Genomic DNA, 16108 nt, shown 5'->3' on the forward strand with positions numbered 1-16108 from the left:
TTTTGCTTTATTATGAGCAAACCAGACAGGATAAGAATTGTAAATCATGTCTTTTCTTGGGGTTGTCCCCACTTGGTTGATTTTTCTTTTATTATTATTATTTGACAGGTAGAGTTATAGATAGTGAGAAAGAGAGACAGAGAGAAAGGTCTTCCTTCCATTGGTTCACTCCTCAAATGGCTGCTACAGCCGGCGCTGCACCAGTCCGAAGCCAGGAGCCAGGTGCTTCTTCCTGGTCTCCCATATGGGTGCAGGCGCCCAAGCACTTGGGCCATCCTCCACTGCCCTCCCAGGCCACAGCAGAGAGCTGGACTGGAAGAGGAACAACCGAGACTAGAACCTGGTGTCCTTATGGGATGCCAGCACTGAAGATGGAAGACTAACCAATTGAACCATGGTGCCAACTCCCCCCCCCTTTATTGATGAGCAGTTTCATCCCCAAAGTTGTACTTAAAAACCCCAGTGCCACGGGGTCCTTTGGGTTTTGAATCTCTGGCAGCACCCCTCCATGACACTCTGGTTGTCAAACTGATCTGCTTATCAATATTTCTCACATCAATAAGGATGTGGGCTCTTGCCACAAATTCAGAGAGGAATTCTGAATACTCAAATAGACCAGGCAGCATGGTAAGTTTTACAGATTTTATTTAGTGAGGGAAATGCATAGGGGAGTGAGGGCCTAAACTAAAGGTGAAAAGGAAGTCTAGAAACTAAGATGGGATTCATACTGAACAAGAGCAGACCAGGAGCCACGTGCAGTGGGCGTTTGATTATGAGCAGCCACAAGCAGCTTAGCAGGAGCAGCAAAGAGAAGGCAGAGAGAACATGAACCCCTAAGGCAGAGGGCAACATGGAGATACAGGGCAAGGAGAGAAAATAAGGGAAGAGCCCACTGTGCTCCAGGCCTTTTATCTACTTCCAAAGGGGAGTGGTTAGTTAGTCTGATTGGCAGGTGGGCATGCAGGTGTGGTCAGGTAGGGACATGAGATCACAAAGGGGCATGGTGAAGCATGGCCTTCCAGCCTGCAAATTCAATCATTTTTTTTCTTTATGCCTGCCTACATCAGTCGGAGATCTTTGACTCTAATAAATCTTGCTTTCAAATCTTTAAAAAAGGTTTTAGTTTCATCTACCTGAAAAGCAATTTTACAGAGAGAGAGAGGGAGTGGAGAAAAAGAAAGGGAGAGAGAGTCTTTTCATCCACTGAGTCACTCCCCAAATGTTTGCAACATCTGGGGCTGTACCAGGCTGAACTCAGGAGCCAGGAATGCCATTCACATCTCCCACATGGGTGGCCAGGGCTCAAGCATCATCTCTTACCTCACATGATGTATTAGAAGCTGGATCAGAAACCTAGTAAACAGAACTTGAACCACCTCATCATATGAGACATGGGCATTACAAGCAAGCTTAACCTACCAAGCCACAGTACCAGCCCCGTATTGCAGGTTTTGAAGAGAGAGCTTGGCCATAAGTCAAGGCTGCTACTGAAATTTAGAGTACACAAGGAAGTATTTCGGCTCTAGGGACTCCCAGAAGAAATGCTACCTTGATGGTACCTGAATAGACCTGTGCCAGACTTATTACCTACAAAATTCTAAGATAGTACATTTGTGTTGCTTTACATTGCCACTCCATGTAACTTGTTGGTTTCAGCAATGGGAAATTCTTTCTAAAGAAATTTTTCCTTTACATTTTTTCATAAAAATTATCTGGCATTTATGATTCTGAAGCGTTATTCTCACATCTTTTTTGTTTTTAAAGATTTATATATTTACTTGAAAGGCAGAGTTACAGAGAGGCAGTGGCAGAGAGAGAGAGAGAGAGAGAGAGAGAGAGAGGTCTTCCATCTGCTAATTTACTCCTCTGATGGCTGCAATGGCTGGAGCTGTGCTGATCCAAAGCTAGGAGCCAGGAGCTTCTTCCAGGTCTCCCATGTGGCTGTAGAGGCCCAAGACATTGAAACATCTTCTACTGCTTTTCCAGGCCACAGCAGAGAGCTGGGTCGGAAGTGGAGGAGCCAGGATCCAAACTGGCAGCCATATGGGATGCTGGCACTGCAGGCAGCAGTAGCTTTACCCACTACAATGCAGCACAGACCCCTCTCCATCTTTTTATCTCCAACAGGTATAATAATCTGGTGGAATTATGGGGACCACTGTCTTCGTTCTGATATGTTGGAAACAATGGAGAATACTAATAAGTACTCACACCTTCATCAAACTTTATAAAGACCCAGATTTCTTTCCCTTACTCTCTTTCTCTTTTTTTCCCCTTTCTTTCTTTATTTCTTTTCATTTTATTTGAAAGAGAGAGTGAGAAAAGGAGAGATATCTTTCCTTTTTTACTCCCCAACTGCCTCCAACACTTATGGCTGGGCCAGGTTGGACTTATGAGCCCAGAACTCAATTTGGGTCTTCCATATGAGTGGCAGTGATCCAAGTACTGAAACCATCACCTGCTACTTCCCAGAGTGCAAAACTGCAGGAAGTAGGAACACAGCCATGACTTGAACACACACTCTGGATTAAGATGCTGGTGTTCTAATTGGCATCTGAAGCACTGTACCAGATGCTTGCCCTAAGCCTAGTTTTTCATTAGTTTCATCTTCGGGACCTATTTTCATTCTACTTAATCGTAGAAAGAGTTCTGCTAATGCAATTCAGCAAGAATCCCTAGACCCTTGATCAATGATCATTCCAGCCAGCCCTCAGTAAGGCACTGCTGAGTACATTCATCATCCTACCCTGGATGTATCCTCTTATTAGTTTTCTATCCACTGAACTCCACCCCCATACTAGCTCTTTGGCTATAAATTCTTATCTAATTGTATTCAGAATTCAGTTCTATTGAATTGTGAGTCTCTTCTCCTTTTTTTGCAATAGTTACTGAAAACAAAACCTGTCTTTAGTATTTTAATCATTCACTATTTTATCTTTCAGCTTTATTGAAACATAATTAATAAATGTAACATATTATATATATATATATCAAAGCTATATAACACAATGTATTGATATATGTATACATTGTGAAATGGTTACCACAATCAAATTAAATGTAAATGGATCAAATTCTCCAATTAAAAACAGAGTGGCTTAATGAGTAAGATAAACAAGACCCAGTTGTGTATTGCTTTCAAGAGACTCATTTTGGCTTTAAGGAAACAGATTGAAACTGAATGTATGGAGAAAAAAAAAGATATTCTAAGCAAATGGAAACTAAAAGAAAGTAAGAGAAGCTATGCTTACATCAGATAAAATAGATTTGGGGGAGACAATGTCATGGTGTGCTGAATTAAGCTACTGCTTGGGATGGCTACATCCCATATCTGAGGGCTGGATAGAATCCTAGCTGCTTTGCTGCAAAGCGATCTGTCTGATAATATGCATGGGAAGCAGCTTATGACAGCAAACCTATTTAAATTCCTGCCACACACAAGAAATTCAGTTGAAGTTCATGTTTCAAACTGGCCTAGCCCCAGTTGTTGCAGCCACTAGTGGATGGAAGATCTCTCTCTCTCTCTCTCTCTCTCTCTCTCCCTCTCTCTCTCTCCCTCTCTCTGCCTCTCCCTATCCATCAACACTATCTTCAGAAAGAAAGATGTGACCCAATTTGTCTCCTTTTGCCTTTATTGCATGTGCTTCTGGAGTTTCATCCAAGAAGTGTTTGCATATGTTAATGTCTTGCAATGTTTCCCTCTGTTACCAGATGGCTTCAGTTCTTAGATTTAGACCCCTGATTGACTGTGAGTTGATTTTTGTGTAGAAAGTAAGATATAAGAGTCTTGTTTTATGCTTCTATATAAGAGATTCACATTTCCCAAAACCATTTGTTGAAGAGACTGTCCTTTTCCCCATGGAGAGATTTTAGCTTGTGTGTTAAAGATTAGTTGGTTGTGGATGTGTGGATTTATTTCTGGGGCCTCTAATCGGTCCCATGGGTCAACATATCCATTCTTGTGCCACTCTCAGGCTGCCTCAATTATAACTGCCCTGTAATATATTGTGAAATCTGATATTGCGATTCCTTTTTCTTATTTATATTGGTTATTATTTCTTTGGCTATTCTGAATCACTTGTGATTCAATATGAACTTTAGGGTCATTTTTTTCCAGATCTGAGAAGAATTTCTTTGATTAATATTTAAGTTGTGTTGCATAGTATGGACATTTTTGATGATAATAATGCTTCCAATTCATTAACATGAAATATTTTTTCCCATCTTGTTCTATTTCTTTCCTTAATGTTTTGCAGTGTTCATTGTAGAGATCATTCACATCCTTGGTTAAATTTATCTCAGGGTATTTAAATTTTGTGGGACTGATCTTACTAATTCTTTCTCAACCATGGCATTTTTTGTGTATACAAAGGCTATTTATTTATGCATAATGATTTTATATCTTGTAACTTTGCCAAATTCTCTTATGAGTTCCAATAATCTTTTCATTCCACTATGTATAGGATAATATTATCTGCAAACAGGGATAATTTGATTTCCTCTTTTCCTATTTGTATCTATTTCATTTCTTTTTCTTATCCCATTGCTTTAGCTAAAATATGAACTATATTGAATAGTAATGATGAGAGCCAGCATCCTTATCTAGTTCTGGATCTTTGTAGAAACACTTCCAGGTTTTCCCATTCAGTATAATGCTGGCAATGGGTATGCCATAACTGCCTTGATTCTGCTGAGGTATGTTCCTTCTAAACCCAATTTGCTTAAGATTTTTATCATGGATGATGGTGTATTTTATCAAATTATCTCTCTGTATCACAGAGTTTTTATTATTTAATTTCTGAAAGTGATGTATCGCATTATTGAGTTACATATGTTGAACCATCCTTGTGTACCAGAAATAAATCGCTCTTAGTCCAGGTGAATGAACTTTCTGGTATATTGTTGGATTCAATTAGCTAGTATTTTTTGAGAATTTTTGCATCTATGTTCATCTGGGATATTGGTCTATAGTTTTCTTTGTTGCACATTTTTCTGGTTTTGGAATTAAGGTGATGCTGGCTTCATAGAAGTAGTTTTGGAGGATTCCCTCCATTTCAATTGTTTTTGAATATTTTAAGAAGAATTGGTATTAGTTATTCCTTAAACATTTTGTGAAACAAAGGAACTTCTGCACAACAAAGAAAACACAATAAAGTAAAAAAAAACGGTGACAGAATGGGAGAAAATATTTGTAAACTGTATCTCTGATAAAGGATTAATTTCTAGACTACATTGGGAACTTGAGAAATTCAACAAGAATAAAACAAACAATCCAGTTAAGAAATGGGCTAAGGATATGAACAGACATTTTTTCAAAAAATGAAATGCAAATGGCCAGTAGGCAAATGAAAAGATGCTCAGAATCACTAGCCATCATGGAAATGCAAATAAAAACCACAATGAGGTTTCATCTCAACCCAGTTAGAATGTCTGTTACACAAAAACCAAAAAATAAATGTTGGTGAGGCAGTGAGGGAAAAAATAGCCTAACACACTGTTGGTGGGACTATAGGTTGGTGCAGCTATTATGGAAGACAGTATGGGAATTCCTCAGAGATCTGAAAATGGCCAAGTGACCCAGCCATTCCACTTCCGGGAATTTTACCAAAGAAGTGAAATCAGCATTTGAAAGAGTTATCTGTACCCCCATAATATAGCAGCATAATTCACAAGTTAAGATGTGGAATAAACCCAGATATGTATCAGTTGATAACTAGAAAAAGAAATGGTGATATATACACAATGGAATGCTACTCAGCAGTAAAAAAAAAATAAAACCCTGTCTTTTACAACAAAATGGATGCAATTGGAAAATATAATGCTTAGTGAAATAAGTCAGTCCCAAATGACAAACATTTCCCTGCTATGTGGTAACTAATATACAGAATACAAAAAATGCAATTTATATGAGCAAAAATTGATATGAGGTTTAGCTATTGATTATAATCTTTGTGTATACTCTTGAAGAACAGTGGTTTTTCTACTTACTGTTAAATTCTTTATTAAATGGAGGGCTAAGTTTGTGACTATAAAGTGAACTGAAACTAGGCCAGTCTAAAGCTCAAAAGAAAAATAAGGAAGGAAGGATGAGGGTGGGTGGCAGTGAGGGAGGAGGGAGAATAGGAAGTATCATTTGGCTCTCAAAACTGCATTTATGAAATGCATGAGATTTGTTCCCTTTGTATAAATAAAATGCATATAAAAAGAAAGAAAAAGAAAGAAAGCAAGAAAGGAAGGAAGGAAAGAAGAAAAGAAGAAAGGCAGAAGCAAAGTTTTTAAAACTAAAATTGAATTCAAAAAATGTAAAAAGAGACCAAGAGAGTAATTATGCAATGAATGATAAATGGGTCAATTCATCAAGAGTATACAACAATTGCAAATATACAAGGATATTTCAAAAAGTTACAGAATTGAAAGTTAATGTAAATTTCCATTAACTTTTTAAAAATATCTTGTACATATGCCCAACATAAGTACCCAAATTTTAAATAATCTTCAGAGAGCAAGAGACAACAATAAAGGAAAAGATTTCAATATGCAATTTCCAACAATATACGGATCTTCTAGAAAGAAAAACACTGGACTTAAGACACATTTTAGACCAAAGGAACCTTATAGATATAAGAGTAGATGGAACATCCCACCTAACTATAGCAGAAAATATGTTCTTTTATATTATATTTTTTTAAATATATTCATTTAAACTTTAACACTGTCAATTTCTGGTTCTCTTTGACAACAACACATAAGGTATAACATATTTATAATAGATGCAATTGACATTTCTCAGTCTTTGTATTTGTATAATACCAAAGTATAATTTTAATATTAAGTAGAAATTTCAGTTGATTTTCTGAACAATCTTCCTAATTTAAAAAGAATGTGGCATATTTTAATCAACCACTTTTCTGTGGAACTCCAGAGCTTCAAAGAATGCCAACTCTCCTATCAATTCAATACTTTATCCTGTCTGCTTAGCGCTTATGCCTTCCTGCATGACTTCTATATGAATCATTCATAATCTTCATTTTATTTAGCCAGAGAAATAGGAAGTAATTAATAACAAATTTAAATGTTTTCCATCTAAAACAGTTGTTTCATGATGCATGAATGAGTACATCATATTTTTAAACTCAAAAATCAATTTAAAAATAATAGAAATACTGTATTTATAAATTATCTTAAAATTGAAAATAGTATTATCAAATTGGGTCATGGGGTAATTTGTATCAGGTAATTTTCTCCTGCTTTTAGCAATGAATCAACTAGTGGGATTTGTGCTAGGTATTGCTAATCATATGAAAGTTAATACTGTGGGAATCTAAGGTTAATGAGTATAAATTCAGTTGGGTAGGTAAGTTAGTACTCAGATAATTGATTGACATGTGGTAGGATTATAATGTGAGGATGTTTGATCTCCTGACACTTTAAGAAAAAGGTGAGGGGCCTGTGCTGTGGAGTAGCAGGTAAGGCTGCTGCCTGCAGCACCGGCATCCCATGTGGGTGCCTGTTCAAGTCCCAGTTGCTTCTCTTCCGACACAACTCTCTGCTATGTCCTGGGAAAGGAGTAGAGGATGGCCTAAATCTTTGGGCAGCTGTGTCCCCCTAGGAGACCTGAAAGAAGCTCCTGGCTTCAGATTGCTGCAGGTTTGCCCTTGCAACCATTTCGAGAGTGAACCAGTGGATGGAATACCTCTCTCTCTCGCTCTCTCTCGCTCTCTCTGCCTCTGCCTCTGCCTCTCTGTAACTCTACCTTTCAAATAAATAAATAAATCTTTAGAAAAGACCTGATTACTACTACACATTTAAAAGTTTCCATAAGTTGGGCATTCAGCCTAGAGTTAAAAGACAGTGGATAAGATACCCACATCCCATATCCAAGTACCTTGGTTTGATAACCGTCTCTAGCTCCTCTCCCCAGCTTCCTGCTAATACATAACCCAAGAGACACCAAATTATGGCTCAGGTAATTTAATTCTTCTTATCCATGTGAGAGTTCTGGATTGAGTTCCTGGCTGTTGGCTTCAGCATGGCCAAGTCCCACCCATTGTAGATTTTTGGAAGAGAACCAACAGACAGGAGCTCAGTATGTCTGTCCCTCTGTCCTTATCCTTGTCTCTATGTCTTTCTGATGCTTATTCTCATAAATAAACTTTTTTTAACTTTTATTTAATGAATATAAATTTCCAATGTACGGCTTATGGATTACAATGGCTTCCCCTTCCCATAACTTCCCTCCCACACGCAACCCTCCCCTCTCCCGCTCCCTCTCCCCTTCTATTCACATCAAGATTCATTTTCAATTCTCTTTATATACAGAAGATCAATTTAGTATACATTGACTAAAGATTTCAACAGATTGCAACCACAAAGAAACACAAAGTGAAACATACCGTTTGAGTACTAGTTATAGCATTAAATCACAATGGACAGCACATTAAGGACAGAGATCCCACATGAGCAACAAGTGCACAGTGACTCCTGTTGTTGACCCAACAAATTGACACTCTAGTTTATGGCACCAGTAACCATCCTAGGCTCCCATCATGAGTTGCCAAAGCTATGGAAGCCTTCCAAGTTCACTGACTCTGATCATATTTAGACTAGGTCATAAAAGACAGAGTGAGGATAGTAACCAATGATCCTAAGAATGGCATTTACCAGGTTTGAACAATTATACAGCATTAAGTGGGGAAGAGGATCATTAGTACACACAGGTTGGGAGTAGAGCCATTGGTGGTAGAGTAGAGGTTATGATTACAAAGGAAGGAGGCCCAACTGCACTAGACAGGGTCTAGAACAAAGGACAGAGTCATTATTAGAGGAGCTATGAATGGTGCTGTCTAAGCTACAATTAAGTTTTCTGATTGAGAGGCAAATAGAACCTGACAGAAGGGGCTTGATAATAATCTGTTGGGCTTTAGGCCTTGTAAGTTAAGAGGCCCAGACCTATCTATTTCTTCACATGGGGTACATCCCAAGGGAGGTGTGAACCTCCTGGGGGAAGGCACCCTGTTGACTTTCATTACTTGGCTGGCCTGGGAGGAGAGCTGGCCAGGTAAAGGCAGGGGGCATCTCTAATAAGAAATTTACAGTTCTGCCTGCAATGTTGCTGACCCTACTTGGCCATCCCCTCAGCTGCAGTGGTCACTTTGGAAGTTGGGCTGAGTGAAGGGCTTTTCAGCTTAGAGCCAATAAGATCTGTGGCTCTGACTAGGGCATCCTTCGTCTCCAGGGCCGGTCCATTTCCAGTGATCCAACTCTTGGCAGAGCTGCCAGGGCTCTTCACAAGCTGACTTCTGCTGAAGCCCAGGCTTACCACATTGAAAGCCACTGCAGTGGACTGGCCTGTTGGGTCTCCTTGAGGGCAGATCACTGTACAGATCAGCCATTAATAGGCCTGCCACCCATTGCTTCTGATGCCTAGCTTTCTTTTCCTCCTGGTTTTTGTTAAAGCAGACCAGAGGATGCAAGTCAAGGGAGTGCCCAAGTCCTATCTCTAATCTTCGGTGGTCTGAACTACAAGTCTGTAGTCACAGGCATGTTCTGTAGTAGTTTTTCTAAGGTAGACAATGCCCATGAGGAAAATTATATTCTCACTTAAAAACTTTCTTTCCGTTTGGTCTGAAAGGGAGGTTTTTTCTACCTACTGTTTACTTCACTGATGGCGAAGTAAATCTAGCTATGAAATTATAATTTAAGCTCTTATTTTGGCAATGCTATTACAGAAAAATGTTAGCCATCTCTTTTATAAGGTCTAAAGATTAATTGTGCATCCTAAATAAACATTTTTAAAGTCTTCTTGGGGTCAGCTTTGTGGCACAGCCAGTTAAGCTGCAGCCTACGACACTGGCAACACTTATGGGTGCTAGCTTGATTCCAGGCTTCTCCATTTCCAATCCAGTTCCCTGCCAGCATGCCTGGGAAATCAGTAGAATCTTGGGCTCCTACCATCTACATAGAAGGTCTCGATGGAATTACAGGCTCCTGGCTTAGCCTGACCCAGCATGAGCCATTGAACTCTCTCTCTCTCTTCCCCCTCACACTATCTCCCTCTCTCTCAACTCTCCCTCTCTCTATTTCTGTCTTTCAAAAAATACTTCTTAAAAGGCCTTTATAAAGGAGGAAACAAATGACTTAAGGTTTGAAGGATGAATAATCTTTCAAGATAGCATAAAGAGTGTGACTCCCTAACTGGGACACACAACATAGCATTTGTAAGGCAGGCACAAGGTTAAGTGCATGTTTGAGGTTCAGTGAATATTCCATTTTAGCACCAATGTACGGCATATGGTCAGAAACCCATAATATACAACTAGAAAATAGCCAAATATCAGAAGATCATTTCGAAAGTGGTAAAAGTCATTCTAGGTATTTGAGATTCCCTGAATTTGTCAGTTTTAAGTAAGATGTTTGGGAGACTGGAATGTCTATAGGTAAAGAGGGCTGTTGAAAAGGTGCTGTTACAATCTACAGAAGATGGAATGAGACAAGATAGAGTAGGACTCACTAAACAAAGCATCTTCCAACCTGACATGTATATACTGCCAACTCTTAACCAATTAGGAAAAAAGAGCGGCCAGGTCCTTTCTGGAAAAGAACCCCTACTGAGCTGTTGGGGACTAAACCGAACATGCAAACATGCCCAAAGTAGCCCAATGTGATTGATATGTGACCATCCTGGGGTGGCAGAAGTGAAGATTACCACAATTTTGAGCACATCATGTGCAAAAATACCCCCAAAGCACCTGCCCAGACCATTGAAGGTGTGTGCTCAAGGGAGACCACCACACCTCCCCACCCCCATAAATGCACTTGTTTTGTTCCAATAAGGGAGCCAGTCAGGGTAATCTGCTCCTATTGTTTTGTCTTTGTGGTATTCAAGAATAATCCTGCTGCAAACTTTGTAGGGTTGCCTGCTGGTCTCTTTTGATTTCTATCTGCAAGTTACTCAAACAACCTAGGATCACTAACAGCAAGAAGTAACTGAAGCTATATTGTGGTGGAAGATGCGGAAGAGATGGCACATACTCCAGAGACAGGCCAGCATTCCCAAAGCTTGGCAGTCAGTCATCTGGGAAGGCTAAGGAAATAGGAGGAGCTACTGATGACCCCTGGAAGTCAATTCTTGAGACAGAAAATTCTTGACATTTCAGAAACAAACTTCATGCAGAGGAGCTATCTAGGGTATTAGGAGGATGAATTTGGTTTTCGAAAAGTTGAATAAGGCATATCAACAGAACTTCTAGGGGATGATAAGCAACAGGTTAGAAATAGGAAATGCTTGCTTGACAGGGAAGCTAAAGGAGAGCTTCCAAAATGAAAGATGTCAAAGAACACATGAGAATGAGATTTCAATGAGAGAGCATTTAGAGGAAGACAGAAAAGAGTGTTCATGGAGGAATGTGTTTATAAAAGACAGGAATGATACTGGAGTAAGGTAAAAAATGATGAGAATGTCTAAAATTTTAACCACATTTTGTCACCATAAAGCAGTATTTCCCTGAAAATAGCAGGACTGAAGCACAAATTGCTAAGGTCCTGCAGGGAAGTGCATGGAAGAATGCAGAGTGAACAAAGCAAAATGCATTTGCAGTGGGTTTTATATTTTAAGAAGGGTAATGGAATAGGAACTTGATGAGGTAGTAGGACTGATGGATGTCATCTGTGCTAAATTTGTAAAACAATGCTATTTTATGGAAACATTAATAAAACAGACAGAAATATGAAGATTGAGAGACTTGTTATATTCATTACTTGTTTATAAATATAGTGTTTATATATCAATACATGCATAAGCCAACCTTACCAGGCTTGTTTTTAAAGATTTACTTATTTACTTATTTGAAAGGCATAAAGAGAAAGGGGGGGGGGCAGAGAGAGAGAGAGAGAGAGAGAGAAATGATTTTCCATTCTCTGGTTCACATTCCAAATGGCTACAAGAGCCTGGTCTGGGTCAAGCTGAAGACAGGAGCCAAGGACTCTATCATGTTCTCCCATATGGCTGCCTGGAAACCAATTACTTGGGTCATCTTCTACTGACTTCCCAGGTGCATTAGCAGGAAGCTTGCTGGGAATTGAACCTGCCCTCCAGTATAGGATGTCAACATAACAAGCTGTGGCTTAAATGGCTGCATCACATGCAAGCTCTGCCTGCACACACACACACACATCCTCATTCCAGTTTATGAGCCATTAAGATCAATTATAATCGTTGTAAACTCTTTCCCTAAATGAGAGAATTACATGTAAATATTTTCCTTAAGAATCCTTTCACTTACTTAGTTGAACAATTGGAAAAGCAGTCTCTCATTTACTATATAACTTCTTAATCTGTCATTTTGGGGATGTTTTTAGCTGCTATTTATCTATGCCAAGACCAGAAATGTATTCTCACAAAAACAAAAGGCCTACCTTTAAGTTAGAAACCCTAACAGACGATCATGTTATCAACAGAAACTTAAATTCTATGTTAAATAGACAAAATCAAATTGGAATTCTTGTGAAATCAGAGATCCAATTCCGGAAAACCACAGGAATTTGAGCTGAATACTAAGTTTTAACCAAGGATGATGAAAAAAGACTATTTGGTAATTTGTACCTTCCTTGCTTTTTTCAGAGAATGTAAATAAACAGGGACTACCAAGTTCAGACTATGCTGTTAGTGAAAGGAGAAAACAGGCAAATATGCATTTTATATAGAAAGTCTAGTGTTAGTAGGAAACGCAGGTGTGTGACCCCAGTTGTGAATTCTCTGTAGTTTATTCTAACAACTGTAGTAATGTAGAAATTCTTGACAGAATGGATGTCTGAGAAGGGAACCAATAGACTCACAATTATTATCACAGCATGCCCACACACAGCTTCATAGGTAGAAAGTAAAACAACAAAAAGGACTCTATAGGCTACAATTTCTTGGTTTTACCATTGATTTGCAGTCTTAAATCTGGTTGAGCAATATGTCCTTTGTTTGATTTCTTTTTAATCAAATAATACTCTGATACTTTTGAACTTGTTGGTTTTCTGTTAAGTTTTCTTTTCTTTTTTTCATACAGACCCAATAATTTCCTCCCGGAGAATATTCTGAAATCTTTACTATAAAAGACTATTTTTTCATGCCCCTGTGCAAAACTGAATGGCTCAAGCTTCCAGCATGGAGAGGCTCAATACACATTTACAGAATAAACTGGATATACCCAAAGAGCTACTTCCCAAAGCATTTTCTATGCATAGAAAGAATTGTGTTTCTTTTCCCCTTGACTTTCACAAAAATAAAGGGCTAATATCACCAGCGGGCAAATTTTGTAAAATTACTCTCCAAGTGTTTCAACAAAACCTGCCAACACAACTCAAGCCCAAACTTCCCCCATCCCTGCTTTGTGGCAAAGGGCCTCACAGGGACAGGCTGCCAGTCACACAGATGAGAGCCAAATTGTTCAGTGGATTTGGGAAGTGGACAGATGTTCTCCCGGGACAATGGAGACAGGCACCGCCACATACATTTTCACTTGACATGTTAACCAATATTCCTAGCCAATTATTCAGAGGCGACCAGCAGTTAATGCATGCAAAGGCAGGAGCTAGAATCATCACTCATGGCTTCCACACAGCCCCAAACTCCTGCCAAAGTGTTAAATTCTTCTCAGGCTCTGAAAGACACGGAGTTCATTTTGTGTGCCCTTGGATGTACTCCTTGAGGCTTATATGAGAACATATAAAACTGATTTGAAGTGGTCATTGTGGATAAATAAATATGAGAAAATAAAGCAAATGCTGAGGATATATACTTCAAAATATCAAACATGAAAGAATGGTTTTACATATGAGAATGCCTTTGCGGTCTCAAAGGTAATTACCCCAGGCACTGTAATAGTGCAATAAAAACAATAGCAGCTGGGTCACACCAGTGATATACTGTGTTAACTGCTATTAGCTAATTTGCAGCAGGAATATGATGTAATAAGATCTATCTTTTTAAATGGAAAATAGAAAACTATAAAAAAGGGTATGTTGCCTATTTAATATAGAGAGATGACAGCAAAAGAAAGAAAACATTAGACTTTTTACCTCCATAGTATATCTAGAATTTCCTTTCTGCTCTGGGCTTCAAATAATCCTACCTTTGAGCTTGTACTTTGAAAATAAGAAGATAAAGGGCGATAAACCTTGTTTCCAATAAGCTCATGGTGCTAGGTGTCATTTTTAAAGTAGTTTCTTCCTGAGGGAAATTGTACCACATAAAAAAGCACAATAGCCACTTCTATAATACACAAATATCGATGTGGTCAAATATATGGACTGTATCTGCCAGTGTCCATTCAGGAAAACAGAAACACCCGGAATGCCTCAAAAAAGAGGTAATGTAGTAGAGGTCATCGGTTAGTCATGCGATAGAATACCGAGAAACCAGGAAGAGGCCCAAAAGGCCACCCAGAGATTACCAACCAGCTATCCACCTTAAAATCATGGGAGGCATGGTAGCACGATAGGCTGAGGATATCCTGAAAAAACTGGATCCTTATAGAAGACTGCTTCTTGGAAGATGTGACCATGGAAAGAAAGTCCAAGGGGAGTAAGAACTGGGACCATGAAACATCTACAGTCTTTGCTTGAAGAACAGTCTGAATGTCTTGCCTTCCTTTCCCTCTCAAGCCTTCTGCTAATGCTTTTCATTGCCCATCCCAGGCAGAAGTTGCTGATGCAGCAAGGAGCCCTGTGGGCTGTTGTTTGAATGTTTGTGTCCCCTCAAAATTCATATGTTGAAATCAAATTACTAATGCTATGGTATTTTGGAGGTTTTGGGGAGACCTCATTTGTGGGATTAAGGCCCTCAATAAAAGGACCCCAGAGAGCTGCCTAAAACAATGCTCCAAGTAAGACTATGGCACAAAAAGACAGCCATCTGCAACTTGGAAGAGAAACATCCCAAGAACTCAAGTATGTTGGCACGCTAATCACAGATTGGATGAATGCATTTCTGCCATTTATAAGCTAACCAGTATATCATAAATTCTTATAGCAGGTGAACAGACTGAGACACTAGAACACAGACCCTAGATATCAAGTCTGTTCTGGTATTGAGCAAAGTGGAGGAAATGCGAGCAACCTGAAGAATGACCAGCATTGCTCCTAAAGTGTAGACTTCATGTTCCACCTAAACTTATATGGCTGTAATTTGTCTACTGAATGATGCCAAATAGTCCACCACAATTTCCCACACTGCAAAGTGATCTCTTTAATGGTAATAATCTGATCATGGGCATTCTGGTCTTTTATAATCTCTTCAGTGTCTTCTTCTATATTTGAGAAAAAAATTAAAAGCTTCATGTGGCTTACATGCCCTTCATGATCTGATCTGTCTGGTCTACTTCATGAGGCTCCTTTGTAAATATCCTGTTCCAGTCTATACTAGTGACACTGGTCTTCTTTTCTTAATTTTTAACAATAGTTTCTCTATTTGAGAGAAATGAGAGTGGGAGAGAGAGACACCACCTGTTAGTTCCCAGACTTAGATACTCTGCTGTGAAATGTAGGTATCTTAATATGCTAACCTTTAGACCAGACACATCCCCTCCCCTGTGTTCAGTTCTGGCCTTTTAGATATACAGTCATTGATCTATTCAATCACTCAGAAACACTATGAATACCCCACTTCCTGTCAGGCATTTTTTCTTCATCCCAGAAAAAGAGCAGTTAGTAAAATGTAAACGATGCATTATGCCTGAATTATGTTTTTAGTGTATGGTTTTAGAAGGGATAAGAACTAAGTGTAGACATGAATATAGAGTATTTAAGGTAGTTGACAATGCTGTGAGGACCGCTTTTACATAACTATATTGGGAAATCCTCTTCAGTCATATGATATCTGTGCAGACACCTAAAGAAAGCCAGGGAGAAACTGCTGTTCTGTAGCTGTGTGTGCTGTTCATAAGAAAAGAGGTTAAAAAGCAGGAGAAACAGGAATTGCAACATCATTAAGAAAGAAGAATCAAATCTAGAACTTTCTATTTTGGTCCTTTAGAAAAGAATTTTCTACCTTTGTCTCATTCAGCCTTGATCATATGCTTTTGTAAAAAAATGCCCTATAAGATAAAAATTCCTGTAATTA

This window comes from Lepus europaeus, chromosome 16 (genome assembly GCF_033115175.1).
Source record: "Lepus europaeus isolate LE1 chromosome 16, mLepTim1.pri, whole genome shotgun sequence".
NCBI lineage: Eukaryota > Metazoa > Chordata > Mammalia > Lagomorpha > Leporidae > Lepus > Lepus europaeus.